This window comes from Elephas maximus, chromosome 3 (assembly GCF_024166365.1).
Source record: "Elephas maximus indicus isolate mEleMax1 chromosome 3, mEleMax1 primary haplotype, whole genome shotgun sequence".
Taxonomy (NCBI): domain Eukaryota; kingdom Metazoa; phylum Chordata; class Mammalia; order Proboscidea; family Elephantidae; genus Elephas; species Elephas maximus.
In genome coordinates, this window is record NC_064821.1 from 202,447,429 (window position 1) to 202,458,738 (window position 11,310).

At 42.8% G+C, this 11,310-nt stretch overlaps 1 long non-coding RNA gene across 1 annotated transcript in view; it reads left to right on the forward strand.

Moving 5' to 3' along the window:
- Positions 1–2,437, forward strand: part of LOC126073897 (uncharacterized) — a 135,161-nt gene extending 132,724 nt beyond the window's left edge. The window contains exon 4 of the long non-coding RNA XR_007516872.1: positions 2,291–2,437. This is a non-coding gene — a long non-coding RNA (uncharacterized LOC126073897). The remainder of the gene's footprint in view (positions 1–2,290) is intronic.
- The last annotated feature ends 8,873 nt before the right edge of the window (positions 2,438–11,310 follow it).

Sequence of the window (11,310 nt, forward strand, 5' to 3'; positions counted from 1 at the left end):
CATTGTTCTAGGTGCTTGGAACAAAACAATTAACAAGAAAAAAAAAAAAAAACTTTACCTCATGGAATTTGCAGTTTTGTAGATTCAGACGGATAATAAAAAATAATTGCAATGGATAAAAAATTATAAAGTGTGCTAGGAGATAGTATATGCTATGAAATAAAAGAAGAGGTAGCTCAGGATTAGGGTTGTGCTTGGCTTACTGTGCCCCCCAAAAGATATGCCCACCTCCAAATCCCTGGAATCTCTGTATGTCATCTTATTTGGAAAAAAGGTCTTTACAGATGTCATTAAGTTGGGAATCTTGAGCTAAGATCATCCTGGATTACCCAGGTGGTCCCTAAATCCAATGGCAACGGTCTTTATAAGAGAGGAGAGGAGAAGCCTACTTCAAGATGGAGACAGAGACTGGGGATATGCAGCCCCAAGTCAAAAAGTTCTTGGAGCCACCAGACGCTTGAAGAGGCAAGGATGAATTCTCTCCTAGAGTCTTTGGAAGGAGCATAGCCCACTGACCCCTTAATTTTAGACTTCTAGATTCCAGACCCATGAGAGAATAAATTTCTGTAATTGTAAGCTACCCACTCTGTGGTAATTTGTTACAGCAGCCCTAGAAGACTAATACAAGGTGATTGACACTATAGGGAGAGAGCAGGTTGCAGTATTAAATAGGATGGTCAAGGTGTGAAAGCTTTAAAGACCTTAGTGTACCTTTAGCCAAGCAAGGTTTTTAAAAAGGAGAAGGCATAGCGTCAGCTTTGCATTTTAGAAAGCGGACTTTCTAAAGCAGTGTAGAAAGTAAACATCTGAGGCAAGAAGACCATTTAAAACACTTTTAAAGCAGATCAGGGGAGAGGAGAGGAAGACCTGACCAAGACAAAGGGCATGGGGATGAGAGGAGCAACCTCTGCCTGATGTAGACACTGGATGCTGTTGGAGAGATTTTTAAAGTCATATCTTAAAAATAAACTAAATGTGTGTATGCTTTTCTAATTTGGAAGGTGATTTCACCTTCACTATCTGATGTGGGGTAGGCAGAGAAATTAGCAAATGATGCTCATTTTAGACAGAAGCACTCTGGAGAAGCAAATGATGGTAGGGGGAATCCAGAGCATGGGACAATTGCTCCAGAACAGCCATCTGAGGAGCCACAGGTAGGAGAAAAATGGAAGCATCAGGAAGACACATGGCTAGAAAAGGAGATAGGACAGCAATGATCCTCCATGCATGTGTTTTTGTATCTCTTTGTCTTTGTCCACATGTTTCCTTTGTTCCTATTGCCCTTTCTGCTTCTTCTTCTGTGCCTGGAATGAGTTTATGCAACATCCTTCAATGGCAAGTTGAATTGACCTCTATCTCTGAAGACTTTTCTGATTCCTCCACCCAACCACAGGCAGATTAGATTGCTCATTCCTCTGTACTCTCATAGCATTTTATAAATAAAACTATAATAGTGTTTTAAAGAACATATCAGGTTTTCCCTTTATACTATGACCTCTTTGAAGACAGAGACTCCAGCTGACTCCTTTTTGTTTTCTTGTCACCACCTGTCAGTGGAGGCTTGCATATTGCTATGCACCAGCTGAACAGGTTTCGATGGAGCTTCCAGGCTAAGATAGGTAGGAAGAAAGGCCTGGCGATCTACTTCCAGTTATCGGCCAATGAAAACCCTATGGAGCACAATGGTCTGATGCCCAAACCACACTGGGAGTGGTGCAGGACCAGACAGCATTTCATTTCATTGTGCATGGGATTGCCAGGAATTGCTGACGGCTTGAGGGCAGCAAACTAAAAAACAGCACAGTCCCCGGCACATACTAAGGATTTAAAAAAATGTGTTAAGTGGATGCATCTCATGGCCTGACTTGACACTCTACAGGGGTGTCTATCATGGTAGGCCGGTGATGGGTGTTGTTGTGGGGACTTCCCCTCCTCCTCACTGTCTGTTCCTTCCCTGGAGACTCTTTACCTGCAAGTAAGCATTCGAAAAGCACTCTAGTGATGCAATGGTTAAGCTGTCCACTGCTAACTGAAAGCTTGGCAGTTCAAACCCACCCAGCAGCTCCATGGGAGAAAGACCTGGCAATCTGTTCCTATAAAGATTACAGCCTAGAAAACCCTATGGGGTAGATCTACTCTGTCACAGGGGGTCAGTGTGAGCTGGAGTCGACTTGATGGTACCTAATAACAACAACAACGAAGTTAGTATCCTGACATATGTATGTTAGATAGGGTTCTTCTCTGTTAATAGAGACATCCCAACTGTACCATCCTGCTTCATCTGTTACAGGAATGCTGTGGAAACACACAAAGATCAGTGCTGCCTTGAGGTCATGAAGAAACCTTTGCAAAGGTCATGAAGACCAGCGGTAGAGTGCCAGTGACTCATGCGAAGGCAGAGAAGGTATTTTTGGTGTGGATAGCCTGCCGGGCCCCTTCACAGGTGGGCCAAGACACATTCACCCTTTTTACAATTAGAAACAGGGTTTCTTTGTCCCTGGCAGGATGAACAAACGAGGCTCCTTTGTCAGAGCTTGGTCAGCAAGACATACAGAGCTTCTGCTTGTTGGTAAAAATGCAATTTCCAAATGCAGTTCATAGCTTGAGTTGCTTTCACAGTCCCAGCCCTTCTTCCATTCCAGGTGATGGGGCTGACTGCTGTGAATGACCTTTAAGCTGACCCTGCTAATTAGCAAGAAGCCGAAGACCCAGCAACCCAAACAGAAGTTCATCGGACCCCCAGAATGTCCCCTATCCTAGGAAATCTAAAAAGATGGCTCATGTTTGTATAGCTGCATTATTACAGACCCCTGATGCCTTCAGGCACTATCTGTGTAATTCCAGTGGCCCAGAGGAAATAAGGAAAAGAGAGGTAGACATTTGGTGGAATAACAGTGTTTGGAAGGCTGAAGAATAATGTGACCTTTCCATCAAGGCTCTTAGGCTTCAGTCCAATCACCATTTTTGGAAAATTATTTTTAGCCAGGGAATTGGGAAGTTATTAAAATCTATGTTTAGAAATAGAACTTTCTTATGCTCTTTCCTGTCCTCAATCGGGCATCTGCATCACAGGACAAGAGAAAAGAAGCTTTATTAAATTCTTTCATGCAAGAAGTGGCAGCCGTGTGGTATATGGCCACATGTCAGAGGATCTGGCCTTGAGTCTTAATTCTTCTGTTTCCAAAATGGCTTTGAACAAATTGCTTAGATGATTAAAACTTCCATTTCCTCTTCTTTAGATGGTAATCTCAATGTCTGCCTGATGTAAAGGCTTGTTGTAAGGATCTACCCTACTTGTGAGCTGTGAAGTACTGTTCTCACGCAAGCTGTCATGAGTAAGAGACTGTGGGTCTTTCCTAGTGGGATATCCTCTGTCCTATGTGGCAGCCAGGGGTTGTGTATTAGTGTGCCCAGTTAACAATGAAGCTTGCGTCACTGATCAGAGAGCCTAGCCCAGGGTCAATCCACACTCTAAACATCTCACCATCCTGCCAGGAAGGTAGAGTGAGCCAGCCAACAGTGATTGTCTAAGAATCTATTTTCTGTCCTTTGGCAGAATCAACATTATTTTGTTTTTGAAGAGACACTTGTCCTTGAGGACCTGTAGGGCCTGAGATGCAAATGGTTGAAGGACATAAAACAGTGAATCCACAAATTTGCAGCACAAACTGAGAGCATGAGCCAAGGAGCAAATTAGTCATTGGGAAAACCTTCTTAGCAGAGGTGGATTTTGGGTCAGGTTTGAAAACAGATCGTTGCCACTCCTAAGCTGTGTGACCTTGGGCAACTTACTTAACCTCTCTGAGCATCAATTTCTTCATATGAAAAATTTAAATATTAGTATATTCCTACCAGGATTATTACCAGGTTTCAACAAGATAATGTTGGCAAAATATTTGATAAACAGCACATAATGTATGGGAGGTATTTTTATTAGCTCCGGCCAACTTTAATTATGTGCATTGGGCAGGCTGAGCAGAAACTTTGTGCTCTGGGGATCAGTGAACACACATTGAAGCCCTGGCTGATGGCTGAAGCTCAGGAACAGAAAGGAATGAGGGGAGACTTGAGATTGTCAGCAGGATAACTGAGCTGGGACTCAGGAGCAGGGGTCAAGGCAAACGAATCATTGGATGGGCAGAGCCAAAATAGCAAGTGAGAAGATGTGACGTATGGGCACCCTGCCAGCCCAGGTAGTGACTGGACTCCAGTGCGGCATTTAGGGGGGCACGGACAGTTTAATGCTGTCTACCTTCCTCTGCGAGTCCCTGGGTGGCACACTTGGTTAAGCACTTGACTGCTAACTGAAAGCTTGGCAGTTCAAACCCACACAGAGTCTGCCTGGGGAGAAAAGCCTGGCGATCTGCTTCCAAAAGTTCGCAGCTTTGAAAATCCTATGGAACAGTTTTACCCCGCAGTTTTTAACCTCACTCCGAATGGTCCAGGAACTAGAGCAGCATGGCACCTCCTTCCTGGTGTGGAGATAAGTGGGACCGCTGAAGAGAGAGGCTGGAGCAAGGAAGTGCGCCTGTCAGAAAGACATTCCAGCTGGCAGGAATGCCTTGAGCGAAGGAGTGTGCTGTACTACCTTGTGGAGGAAGGAAGAGCAAATCAGTGGCCTTAGCTAGAGTAGATGGTGTGTCCTGAGGTGGAGGAGTCGGGAGTTTATCAAGTTGGGTGGAGAAACATTGTAGTTACTGAGCATAGAAGAGAGAGACAGTGAGAAATAAGACCTGACTAAGACTGTCCTAATGACTGTGAGATGGATGGATTAGAAGTGCAGGGACAATGACCAAACTAATAAGGGACTGCAGGCGGGGAGATCACGAGAGATGCTGGGATCAGTTCGAGATCTAAGTGCGAAAGAGTAAAGCCTTCAGAGCCCAGGGCAGACCTCATGGGCAGGACAGGATACCTTCTTGGCCTCCCCTGGTGCCCGTTCCATTTGGTTAATTCTGTGCAGAACAGATGCTGCCATTGAGGCCTTCTGTGGATCTGCCAATGAGTACAGATGCTTCCACGTCTTCCGATTTACTATAAGTAGGCCTGAGAAATCTAGCTGCTCTTTTCTCAAATTTGTAAACTCTGGGATTTGCAGAACTAGGTAGGAAACCTCATCAAGAACGAGGAAGGCTCCCGACTGCCCTTGGTTCCTCTCAGAGTCTCTTAGCTCCCAGTGACAGCTGTGGTTCAGGAGCCGAGAGGCCTGAAGACATGAGCCCTTCAACCTCTTTTGAACAGGCAGAATCTGCTTAACTGGCAGCTCTGTACTCGTCAAGAAGCTTGAAAATGCAATGGAAGAGAAGAAAACATTTGGAAGGGTGTTAATGAGGGGGAAATGGGATCCCATAAGGGCCTCCTCCTTTCAGCAGAAGCTAGAGGGTGGAGGAGGAAAGTTGGAGAATGTAAATCAGCCTTAGAGTGGGCGATGACAAGGATTGTGGGCTCTCTCAGAGCATAGGCATCTTCGAAAACCTAGGAGATGCCGTCAGCCCCCACACATCCCTATTTGTTTTTGCTGGAATGCAGGGCAGCTGAAAATCTTTCAATACTGTTTTACACCCTCTCACTAGATGGGAAAGTCTTGCAGGAGCAGAATATGATGGAATGTCAGCTTCTCAATAGAGGTAGCCTGGTGTAGCAGGCAAGGCAGAAGATTATGACTTGGTCGTACTTGAATTCTTATCTCATCTGGATCCTTGATGATTCCTGTGACCTTGGCCATGGGGCTTCGTCATTCTGAATATTGGCCTTTCAAAAAATCTATGAAATGAAAGTGTTGGCAAATTTCTTCTAACTTTAACGTTCCATCATTCTGAAATCTACAAACTATAGAGGGAAAAATACAACAGGTCAAAAATTTTCAACATAAAAATGGGTGCATTTGCCTTAATTTAATGAGACAACAGATTTGAGATAATGAGTCAGTTTTATCAATGTAACAAAACTAATCTAGTCTATGTCTTTGTTCCCAGGCTCTGGGGTATTATTTTTCCAAGACTCGATAGAATAGTAAACACACTGGAAAGATAGGATGATTGAATTTTTCTTCATTTTTTAATTTTTTATTCTCCATTCTTCTTGGAAGATTCTCCAGACTATCCCCAGAAACCCTTGTTGAGCTTAAGTAGCTATGAATTTCAATTTAATCATTACCAAATTAATTCCTTTCCTGTTAGCTCCTATTACCCAAGTTCAAGTTATTTTCCTTGCCCTTACCCTGGTTACGATTGATGACATCCCTAAGTCCAGAAGCAAACCCCATATTCTATGTATGCTAGGAGCCACCCTCCTCTGGTATGACCTCATATTAACTTCACTGATAACACTGTTAAAGATCCTATATCCAAACAAGGCCGTGTTCACTGGTACCAGCAATTAGAACCTCAACATATCTTTTTTTGGGGGGGGGGAGGGGTGTGGAAGGACACAATTCAATTCATGGATTGAATGAGATAAATGGGTTATCTTAATCCTTACGACAGCCCTAGGAGACTGGTAGTTTTTTTATTTTTTAATCATCGCACATTACAGGTGAAGAAACTGGAATATAGAAACTTTAATTTGTCCATGGTCACGTAACTAGTGACTAGTGGTGCTAGGACTTGAAAGTAGGCATTTTTTTTTTCTTTTTATGTAGGCCCTTTGTTACTACTGATTTGAGTCCATCTGCTTAACCACCTACCGGACTGCCTCTGGTGAAGGGAGGTACCCAGTACTTGAGCTTCAGTCCAGCTGTGATTCTCCAAGAACTCTCATTTCTTGGCATCTTCTTGCCACATGAAAACAGCACAATAGTGACTTACCAACAGAGAACCTTTACTAAATGGATTAAGAAATCTCCTGAAGAAGACAATGAGACCAGTAATTTGTATTTAGTGTCTGAATTAAGGTTTTTCCTGATCAGAGAACTCTTACCATAAAAACCCATGGCAATCTTCACGCTGTGTGTGTTTGTTGCACAAAGAGTTGGAATGGCAGTGAAAAGAGGGAAGGTATGTTGAGGCTTTCATGGGAACTTGAAGTCTCCTTTTTTTTTTTTTTAATGTATGAGATATTATTACGTCAGGGATTTTCTTTAAAAAGATCTAGTTATGTGAGTAAGTGAGGGAGTTGGGGGATTGATAGAACAAACAGATTGAACTATCAGTGGATCGTTGTTGAAACTAGGTGTTTGGTACATGATGGTTTTTGACTATTTTCTTTTGTATATGTTTGATAATTGTCACAATAAAAAGTAAGACAATATCAAACAAATTATTTGGAAGAAGGAACTCAGAACCAAAAGAGATTAGGAGAAATATGAGTACCTCCAAGTATCCTTGGAGAGACTGAGAAGAACTCTGGGTTTCCTGATACATATGGGATAGAGATTCAAGCCAATTTTTACTTAAATGCTGAACGGTAACTTCAGCAAGCTGGAGAATGTAGGCACATTCAGGGAATGACATTTAGGTTGTACAAAGATTAGAGAGAATCTATATAAAGCACCTGGTATATCAAAGGTGTTAATAAACTGTCACTCTTGTTACCAGATACCCTACAAGGTGTCACTGAGGGACATAGAAGTATACATGTGGATCCTCTTTTCCTTGGAGAGTTTGTGTTTACTCTCTCTTCCTTTGTTTCCCAGCCCCCATGCTACATATTTCTTTTATACCTCCCTTAGGGTCTGTTGTTGTTAGGTGCAGTCAAGTCATTTATGGGAGTAGGATGCTGGGCCTTTCTCCCTCAGAGCTGCTGGGTAGGTTTGAACTGCCAACCTTTCAGTTAGCAGCGGAGTGCTTAACCATTTCCACTGCCAGGGTTCCTTCCCTTAGGGTCTACATAACATTAAATCCATAGTATAAACTTAGTATTGATTGATTACATGTAAAAACACCAAATGGAGTGTTTCTATTACCCTAGAAGTGGCATTTAATAGTGCCCTCTTGATCTCTGACCTTATCATTAGCATGTAAAGAATCAAAGCTGAAGGTTAGTAATAAACTCTGGTCCCCTAAGCTGCCCTCTAAGTCTGGAAGAACAACAGATGGGATCCAGGTGGCTAAGTTAGCCCACAGGGGCTATAATGAAAAATGCTGTAATTACTGGTAAGAGCCTATAAGTAGAAGAGGAAATGTTATGGGTATTGCTTAGAAGGCCAGAGTTAAGGAAGAGGAGGAGACAGCATGAGGCCTTGCTTCATGGCAGAAAACCCCCTCAGACTGGCAAGAACACAAACATGGATAATTAGAGGAAACACATACTGGAGTGCTGGTTGTTATTCCTGTCGCTGCCTCTTAACTAGCTGCACTTATCTCATTAGCAGGCCATGAGAAAGAATACACTGTTCCTGGGTCTTGCACATCCTGGAACTGATGTGCTCCTGGAAATGTACTGGGTGCTGAGAAAGTGATCCAAACAAGAAGGAGACAGGTGCATTTTGCATGATATCAAAATCAGCAGCATTTTCCCTTCTAGCTTGCTCACTCCTCAATGTGAGAGCCGGAAAGAGTCAGATGATGGGAAAGAAGGAGGCCATGTTTCCGTTTTGAGAAGTAATGTCGTCAAGAACCCAAGGGATCTCAGAGTGAGTTAAATTGCATTGAAATCCTTAATTTGGGCTTTCAGATTGGTTAATCATTTGCATGTGAGAAAGTGGAACAGGATGGAATCAACAATTATCTAAAAGGAACTATTTAATAACTTCCTGCCTCTACAAAATATATGTTCATTCTAGGGATAGGGGAGACTTTGATGGAGATTCCACAACATCCCCTCTTTTCTGCTCGTTCCTCACCCCTCCCCAGACACAAACACAAACACAGCTTTTTGTTGTTGTTGTTGCTGGTATAATTCATACATTTTTTTATTGTTGTAAATACGTATGTAGCAAAACATTTGATATTTCAACAATATTCACATATACACTTCAGTGACACTGGGGACACTGAGCGCCTGTGAAAGGTGATAGTATAATTTGGGAATGAATAAGGATGATAGTTGAAGAACACACTTTACTTTTAAGGACGAAATAACATGCACGACCAAAACAACACAGTCATATCTATCACTTATTGTGTGCCTACTATTGATTCGAAGGGGCCCTGGTGGTGCAACAGTTAAGTGCTCAGCTGCTAACTGAAAAGTTGGTGGTTCGAACCTACCAGAAACTCTGTGGGAGGAAGACCTGGCGATCTGCTCCCATTAAGATTACAGCCTAGGAAACCCTATGGGGCAGTTCTACTCTATCACAAGGGGTCACTATAAGTTGAAAATTGACTCAATGGCACCCAACAACAATAACAACTATTGATCAGAACCTCACATATTACCTTACTTAATCCCTTACGGTCCTACAAATTAATAATAAAAGGACAAATGATTCCCATTTTACACACTAGGAAAGAGAGTGTTGGAGATTTGAGTAAGAGTACCAAGAACAATGGCTTCCACATAGTAAGCGTTTGTAAGTATTAGATGAAGGAAGTACAAGAGGAAGATCACCCAGCTAGTAAGCTGAAGACTCTCAACTTGAGTTCAGGTCCATCTTCCTGTGCTCAATTTTATTACCTGCCACTGCTCTTACTCCATCATCTCCACACTCAGGGTGGGTGGAGACAAGCAAAAAGAGGAAGGTTTCCCTAAACTCCTGAGCCATACCACAGAAACATGCGAGCACTCACAAGCCCAACGAATCTAACACAGAGCCAACTGGGGGTGATACTCAGAGCAGTGACCTGATGGGGCTCTTTTGCTGTCAGTAATAGGATAGCAACTCAGGAAGGAATCTAGCTGGGGAGAAGATGACTAGTAGTAAAATAGACCTTCATAGAAACATATTCTCCGTCCATAAACACTCTCTCCACATCCCTCTTGCAAAGGACTGCCCTTCTCCTTCCGTACTCATACCTCACACTGTCCCTTAGAAACAAATGTTTTCCTTTGATCTTGCTGATAGTCATTTAAACCACTTTAAATTCTGGGATGGCTGTGAATATGTGGGAGTAAAGCAGCATCTAGTGTATGCCCTGCTGAGGAACCCCCACATCCTAAGAAGTTTCTGGGACTGAAACAGGGATTTATGACTCAGTCCCTACAGAAAACCTGCCCTGTGGGCAGGCAGCTCAGAGCAAAAGCAAATAAAGCCAGTGGAAATCAGGCTTTTTGCTGAGATATTCTAGGCTTCTCAGAGGCCTTGGTTCTAGCACAGGGCAGAGCATAGGAGAAGAGAACTACAGACCCTGAAGAAGGATCTGTTAGGAAACTCTCAATGAAATGGATTGACACAACAGCCTCAACAATGGGCTCAAACATATCACAGATCACAGAGATAGTACAGGACCGGGCAACATTCTCTTCTGTTAAATATAAAGGTCACCATGAGTTGGAGATGACTCAATGGAAACTAACAACAACATCTAGTTGTTCTGTTTTTGGCTTTCATTGGGCCCACTCACTGGTCACAGTTTGGTTCCTTCAGCGGATGATTGACAAAGATATAAGGTAAAAGTTGATAAGACTTAGTTTACAGAGGTTTGGCAGAGAGAAAATTGAAACAAGACAAGAGTAAAATTACAACGATAAACTAATAAGCACAAGGGTAGATATTTTGGGTAGCGGTTTTACCCAGCTCTCCTATAAGTTAACATCATGAGGGTGTGTGTTTGATTATAAAATCAGCATTCTCATGATTGGTAATTCTTTTTCAGTGATAATTTTTTGATCCCTGAAAAACAGAGGTGTGGATTGAGTATCAGACTAGGAGTTGAGACACTTAGGTCGAGTCTAGACTTTAGTTCTAATTAGCTGTATGTCTTAGGTGCCATGGATGACTCTCTGTAGACCTCCATTTCTTTTTTGTTTGTTTGTTTATTTATTTATTGTGCTTTAGGTGAAAGTTTACAAATCAAGTCAGTATCTCATATAAAAAGTTATACACACCTTGCTATGTACTCCTAGCTGCTCTCCTCCTAATGAGAAAGCACATTCCTTCTCTCCACCCTGTATTCCCTGTGTCCGTTCACCCAGCTCCTGTCCCCCTCTTCCTTCTCATCTCGCCAGCAGACAGGAGTTGCCCATATAGTCTCAAGTGTCTACTTCAGCCAAGAAGCTCACTCCTCACCAGAATCATTGTCTATCTTATAGTCCAGTCCAATCCCTATCTGTAGAGTTGGCTCTGGGCATGGTTCCAATTTTGGGCTAACAAAGGGTCTGGGGGGGCCATAATTGTCAGGGTCCCTCCAGCCTCAGTCAGACCATTAAGCCTGGTCTTTTTATGAGAATTTGAGATCTGCATTGTACTATTCTGCTCCATCAGGGATTCTC